Source organism: Homarus americanus, unplaced genomic scaffold (assembly GCF_018991925.1).
Source record: "Homarus americanus isolate GMGI-L3 unplaced genomic scaffold, GMGI_Hamer_2.0 scaffold7626, whole genome shotgun sequence".
In the NCBI taxonomy this organism is placed as follows: Eukaryota; Metazoa; Arthropoda; class Malacostraca; order Decapoda; family Nephropidae; genus Homarus; species Homarus americanus.
The window spans coordinates 18,365,233-18,372,662 of NW_024718273.1; the positions used below are offsets into that span (position 1 = coordinate 18,365,233).

At 36.4% G+C, this 7,430-nt stretch overlaps 1 long non-coding RNA gene across 2 annotated transcripts; it reads left to right on the forward strand.

The window, feature by feature from the left end:
* Positions 1 to 1,145: 1,145 nt before the first annotated feature.
* On the forward strand, positions 1,146 to 6,209 carry LOC121859515. Of its 2 annotated transcripts, none has more exons than XR_006087660.1 (5): positions 1,146 to 1,237; positions 3,948 to 4,070; positions 4,248 to 4,398; positions 4,755 to 5,969; positions 6,041 to 6,208. It is a non-coding gene; the product is annotated as an uncharacterized LOC121859515 (long non-coding RNA). The 2 variants fall into 2 exon arrangements; XR_006087661.1 differs by lacking the exon at positions 1,146 to 1,237 and adding an exon at positions 1,912 to 2,086 and having other exon boundaries at positions 6,041 to 6,209.
* Positions 6,210 to 7,430: the final 1,221 nt, after the last annotated feature.

Below are 7,430 nucleotides of genomic sequence, written 5' to 3' on the forward strand. Positions count from 1 at the left end.
CATGGACATAACACTTAGTTAGTGTGGGATTTTGTTAATAAGTTTAAACATTTACCATTGTTGTACGTGCCCTGACCTGTATTGTGTTACGTGACGGTTAGTGACGTCACTGGGGCAGTATTCCATAACTATAAGCAATCTAGTCCTTCAAGAAAAACAACAGAATTTTCTCTCAAGCCATAAGACGGACAACCAAATTCGTGTTTCTCTTTTACCTGTATATTTTTTTAGGTCAAAGTCAGTCTTTATTAGTTTTAGGGTTATGCAGTACTTGTGTGGTTGAATTTCAACTTTTATATAAATTTTATATTGCTGGGAATATCAGTATAATGTACTGTGTGCTTCTTTAAAAGTTGCATACAATTTAATGTGCATACAGTGTGACCAGAAAATAATGATGAATGTGAAATATTGCTATATGTATACTGAAAACTACACTGGTCATTATTCTGAATCAGATATCATATCGAATATAATGAGTACAGTATAGAATACCCAGCAACACACCCCTAAATTTTTGTTTGTCACAAATATGTAAATTTTCTGGATTTTGTAACGTCCAGTGACAGTGACTGTGGAGTAAAGTCATTGTTATATCAACAATATGTAGATTCTATTACATTTCCATATCACTAGAATAAATTTCTTCTGATATAAACATGTTATTCACTTCTCAGATCCTTTTCATGGATAGGCAGGTAGTCTTTGGTTACCTCAGGGAGTTGTGTCCTGCCTTGCCACCTGTGGGTTAGTGTTAGAAGGGGCATCCAGTCGTAAAACTAACCAGTACTTCAACATGCCTGATAGCACCTGGGTCACCAGAGCTGTGCCCAATCCCCTTATCTCTACTGCATTTCTGTTCTGGCACCCTGGGTGTGAGCTGGGGGGGACACCGTTTGGTTTACCCCAACCTGCCATCAGGTATAAAAATATATATATATATATATATATATATATATATATATATATATATATATATATATATATATATATATATATATATATATATATATATATATATATATATATATATATATATATATATATATATATATATATATATATAAGCCATTAACAATAATAAACCCATTGCTCATGTGGTCACGTCATGATCCCTGTTTATACTCGGCCTCTCTGGTTGTTTGTGTTGATCAGCTGTGGTGGTGGTCAGTGACGTCATTGCTTGAAAACTATAAAGAAAACTATCAAATAAGGACGTACCCAGCTTCTAATATAGGTAACTATTGTAGTTATTTTATCTGTGGTACTGAATACAACACTCTTAAGTTTTGTTATCGCCGAGGATATTTGTCCTGTTGTCAGTTTGGTCTTTGTTTAGACTAACACAGAAGGAGTCGATAAATGGGACGAAACTTTGTGGAAACGTTAATTACAATATATTCAATAGATAAATGGAAACAAGAATCCATTCAGTGTCGTTAGGTATGTTTTAAAAGTTTGGGTCAATTTATAGCATCCCTATGTATGTTGGTATTTTTGCTAACAACTTTCCTACCCCAAATCTATTATCATATTCGAATAAGACGTCTAAATTTAAAGATAATTTTTTTCTCTTACATTACCGTCTCAAACGTATAATAACGGAGGTAGCTCATGCCAGATATTTCTCTAGTTTCTTCCTTAAATCTTCCGCCATTGTCGCCTACCTCACCTCCCACCAATTAAAATGATTTTTGGTTTAATTCGCTGTATTTTTGGCTCAATCAGATTCGATTTTTCTTTTGGTTCTCATATTTTGACATTCATATTCATTTCCGACCGTTGAAGTCTGCGATGGGTGTCACTTCAATTATATGGAGTTGATTGTGCCCTTTGGAAAAAAAAATTAAGTTATATTATTTTTTAAATCTTATGGTGTTCTCCCGACCTCAGTAAAGTGTCCTAAGTGTAAGAAGGGATATATATGTATCGTCAAGACCAACATATGTGGCATTGTGGTAACTCGTTCCTTATTCCCAAGACAAAGAAGAGACGTTGGTACTCCGTCAGTAGTTTCAAAGAAAAGTGCCATTTTCACCTGTACTAATATCAGAATCGAACGATGAACCAGAACCAGGCCAATAAGGTAAGAAATAAGTGATTCCATCATATGGTGAGTGGTTGGGTTAGATTATTTTAGGTCAGATCAGGTCAGGTTTATATGCCTGTTTTACTAGTGTTTTTCAGTGTATTTTGTATTCGATTGGCCATAATTTTGGTTGGAAACCGCCCCACCCAAAACCCCCAATAACTAAAAAAAAAAGGCTATTTCCAACAGAAATGAAAGTCAAAACCAATAAAAACACAAAAATACACTAGAAAAATATAGTTTTAACTTTCTAACATGTGTGAACTAATGCAAATTTACTCAAGAAAACCCAACCCAACCTAACCCATTGTTCATGCCCCAGGCGCTTAAAGAGCGAAGACGGAGGCCTAGAGCAATGCATGAGCAGGGGGTCAGACCACCTCCGCCATAAGTAAACAAATCATGACGACACTTGTGACTGAGCGAAAGTAATAATCTTGAAAAATTAATATCTCGGTTATTCTTAATTTCCTGTGGAAATATGATTGAAGAAAAATTTCTTAGAATTGTGTAAACATTACGAGATGCATATTTTTAATACAGAAATAAAGACCAGTGTGTTACTATAAATTCACCAAAGTTTTCTTGGCTGTTACTGTAGGTTAGGTCAAGTTCTAATAGGTTGTGTGCTTTCTCGTTTCCATTTATCTATTTGAATGATTGTAATTAACGTTTCCACAAAGTTTCATCCAATTTTATCAACTTCTGGTTAGTCTAAAAAAAACTACAAAACTGGCAACAGGACAAATATCCACGGCCTTTTATTATTAGGCATTAGTGAGTAGATTGCAGTCAAGGTAAATTTTGTAGTGTACAACGAGTAACTGGTGAGGGTAATTTCCCTGAATTTTATGATAAACTGATGGACTCTTACTGATATAGGGGCAAAATGTTTCCATAAAAAAAATATGGGAATTATTAGGTATTACTGCCTTTTTTTATTTTGACACGAAGACATGATTTTCTGGTGTATTTTGGTGTTTTCGTCGAATCTGACCTTCATTTCTTTTGGGAAAATTGACACCTACTAAACTTAAGTAACCTAACCTTACTTACCTAACCTATCTTAGACCTAGTGCATTGTGGGTGTGGGAAGGTGGCATGATGGGGAGTGAAATGTACATCAGCTGTTGGTCAGTTCCTACTTGCCACCACTGATGGGAAGCAGTATTTTTTTTTTTCTCATTTCCTCCAAAATAATGACTTTCTATGTACCTGTATGTTGAAGTTTAGTTAAAACATCACAAGTGAAAACAGCCTAAAAAAGCCTGTTTATATCCAAAACGAGTTTGCAATAATAATAAATAATATCCAGTAAGTTTAAAGTCATCTGTTGTATTTGGGGAATGAAATTTAAGATTTGAAAATGTTCTTGAGTATCACAACTTGATGAAGAGGTTTCCTTCTCATGAAAGGTCCACAAAGTTTAGGGAGGAATATTTTCTAATTATTATTTTTTACTGTAAATTTCCTGAATACTCGTGTGCTACGATGCCATAACCAATGTTTACATCTGGGAAGTTTCATTTCATCCACAAGAACTCTTCAAAAATTTACCAAATATACTGCTACATAGTATGATTTATTAGTGATGCTTGAAGCAGCCTAACCCAAGTTATGGTGGTTAGATTAGCTTAAGTTGAATAGTGTTGGGATCTTTTTGCCAATTATGTGATTAAATCTTCATGTACAGGGTATTACTGTATTTAACAGTGAAACTGTAATTATAGTTATTTTTTGCTATGGTTAATAGTTTCCTGTTCCAAATTTTGTTAGGATACAGTACTATTTTGAGGAATTCTGTTATATGTACAGTATACTGAAGCTATATACTGTACTGTACTGTACCATTTTCTAGCATCAAGATGAGTGAGGTGCATCTGTACACGTTGGTAACAAAGAACAACTTGAATTCAGAGCAACGACAACTTTTTGACTTGGTGAGAGCTGCCGGCATCATTATACATCCTCAGCTGTTCAAGTTCGTACAATTTCATTGTTAAAGTTTGGAATTGAGTTCTTGATGATTTTGAGATTACTGAATAACAGAATTATGGATATAAGATTTGTGAAGAAACTAAACTTGATTATATTGTACATTTTTCACATGTTTTGCCATCATTGTCATAGATTCACCTGCATGTTCCTATAATTTCAGAACTGTAATGGATCTGCTGGCCCAGAACATCCCACCACACGCCCTCATCAACCTTCTTAGAGATCTGAGCAGCAAAATACCGTGTGGGGAGGATGTAATTAATCAAAACACTGTGCAAGAAGGAAACATGAATGACAATCTCTGATAAAAGGTAGAGCACAGAATATTGTTAAGGCTGTAGAATACATAGAAGAGATGTGAGAAAATTATTGGATATACCGGTACTGTATATGGTAGTACAGGTGACCCTCAGTTAATGTGGGAAGTGTGGTCCAAAAAAGCTCTCATGGAGGCAGTCATTTATTGCATGTATTAGATGGGTTGTGTTGCTGGACCTCTACTGACCTCATAACACTGTTTCATAACTTCTCTAATGAAAAATATCTTAATAAAATAACACCTCCGTTTGATATTAAATCAAAGAGAAAATTAGGGAAATAAAACAGGTATTTACTGTAATATTCACCATCAACAGAGACCCTAAACCCTGGTTTTGTTTCTTTTTAGTGACTGAATATAGAAGATGGGGTTGACAGTCTCTTTCCTCCAAACTTGAAAAGCAAGTTACATCAACCACCAAGCACATAGCTGGCTCTCATACCCATAATTTATAAAAAATATATAAATGAAATTGTCATAAAAATAAAGATTTGGTAATGAAAAACAGTTGTGTAAGCAAAATATAAGGGAAACCATTGATAGAAAAAAGTATGAAAAATAACAACTTAAATTTATAGTACTATTATATTTGATAATGTAGACAGTGTGAGAAGACTTCACCCAGATGGGTTGAAAATCCTCCCTCCTTCCTTCCCTCTCCAATTTCAATCTATGTACAGTAGCTAAAACAACTATCTGTGCAGGTGGGGGTCGATATGCTCCGAAATTTTACGCGTGACTAGTGACAGCCGTCACATACCAAAATTTATCGTCCGTGGTCTCATATTGTATCCCTCAAAGTATGCACAGATAGTTGTTTTAGCTACTGTACATGGACGTACTGTTATTGTCATCTCCCTGTTCATCATCATCACTCATCCAGACTTCCTCCACCCTCTCAGCTGCTCATGTTGTGTGATGGTGAAAATATATCCTGGCATGCATTTTCCTTCTACAGTTACCTGCTGCTCATCTTGTTAAGGTACATAGGCAACTAAAATCCTTGAACTGACTTTCATCTCATTGTATGTACACTGAAGTAATCACGTAGATTCCGTAAATTAACTTAACTCGACATATTTTCCCAGGAAACATAGACGACACAGTACAATGTAGTATTAAGTCGTGTCAAAGTAGAGAATAATTTTATTACAGTGAAACCTCTATTTAATGGTGAAGAAAGTCCATTATATCGAGGGTTCGTTAGATGTGAAATTCCCGTCTGACGGATTACATGAAGAGATAAGTCCGTTATATGGAGGTTTCACTGTATTTTGTTATGCTATACTACAGGTGGACGTAATCCAGAGCAAACACTAACTGTCTCTTCTCACATCTTCATCCATTCACTCTTAACTACCTTACTGTGACATGCTGTGCTCTTCTGGTGTTCACATGGAGTACTGCTTCTAGGTGCTCACCCCTTTCATATCCAGTACTGTACTTCCTTCACTCCATCTTTCCAACTCCTCCTTTGTTGTAGGAGGTGATGGTGGTGATACAATAGGTGGAGGTGATGATGGTGGTGGTAGGTGATGATGGTGGTGGTAGGTGATGATGGAGGTGGTGATGGAGGTGGTAGGTGATGATCGAGGTGGTAGGTGATGATGGAGGTGGTGATACAATAGGTGGAGGTGGTGATGGTGGTGGTTCTCTGGGGTTGTTTGTCTTTTGGGGATGGGAATCTATGAATGAGATAAACATACAGTGCTGTACAGTTGTACTCACTTTACGCGGTCAATTGAACCCACAGGGTACCGCGTTAAGAAACCGCGTTAAGTGAACAACAGAACATATGGGATTAATTCCAATAGAGACTGGCCCGACCCCCAAACTCCACTTTTTGACAACACACAACTATGTTGTAGTAAAAATATTATCTTAACTTTATGATGGTATGCACATATAATTATTAATTAAGAAAAATATCAATAATATTAGGTTTTGACACTTAATTAGTAGAAAAGATGGCTGGGCCACGGGAGATGGGGGTTGGTTCCGGGAGGCAGAGGCAGATTATTGGCCCTCACCTGTATCACTTGTATCAATATCACTATCCACCACAGAGGCTTGCAGGGCCTCTTTGTCAAACCCTCAAAGTCCACATAAGTCCATATCCTCACTATAATTATCACTATCACTGACTTGGGCGGCTGTGGTGGTGGCGGGTGAAGAACTCGGATGTTTTGATGACTGCGACCTTGTGCGCAATCGTGCCCACGCCGCTTCCCCAAGATATGAATAGATGAACGCGTTATGAAAGTTCGGTTTGGCGGGCACGGATATGAGATATCAGCAGGAAACCGCGTAAAGCGGGGTAATACTGTACTGAGAATGGTCAGAATCTTCCTGGAGGATAAAACCACAACATTTAAGGGCCTCTTGTACAAACAGCATACATTACCGACATAAATTGTGGAAAATTAAAGTGTTTTACGTCTTACCAAATGATGGATTCAGGGGCAACTGTTTGTAAAAATATTGTACTTGTCATTTCTCTATTTAGTGTGGCACACATAAACATACACACACATAAACACACACAAACTTAAACACACACACACATATGCATAAACTCACATAAATACACACAAAAACAAACATAAACACACTTATTCATAAACACACACACTCAAACATAAACATGTACATACCACACCTAAACACACCCACACACTATTTTTTTTTTATTCACAAGCCATTTCATCATATAATGCCAGGCTGGTCACTGTCAAGAGCAGGTATACACCCACTCACCCACCCATCTCCCTTCATTAATTAATTCTTCTTGTTGTAATAAATGTGTTCCTCAACATGGCTCCAAATACAGTATCCATGTTGTGGTACACTCTATTGTGAAATATTTCATGGTGTGTGTTTAAATTGTCTTTTGAAATGTTGATATTAGTACAGTATCTTCCTAGTCTCTTATTTCAGTCATTCATATAGTGTACTGTACTACAACATATGTAACTGTGAATGTCAAACAGCCTTAACTGTAGCTAATGTCATATGAAACATGAA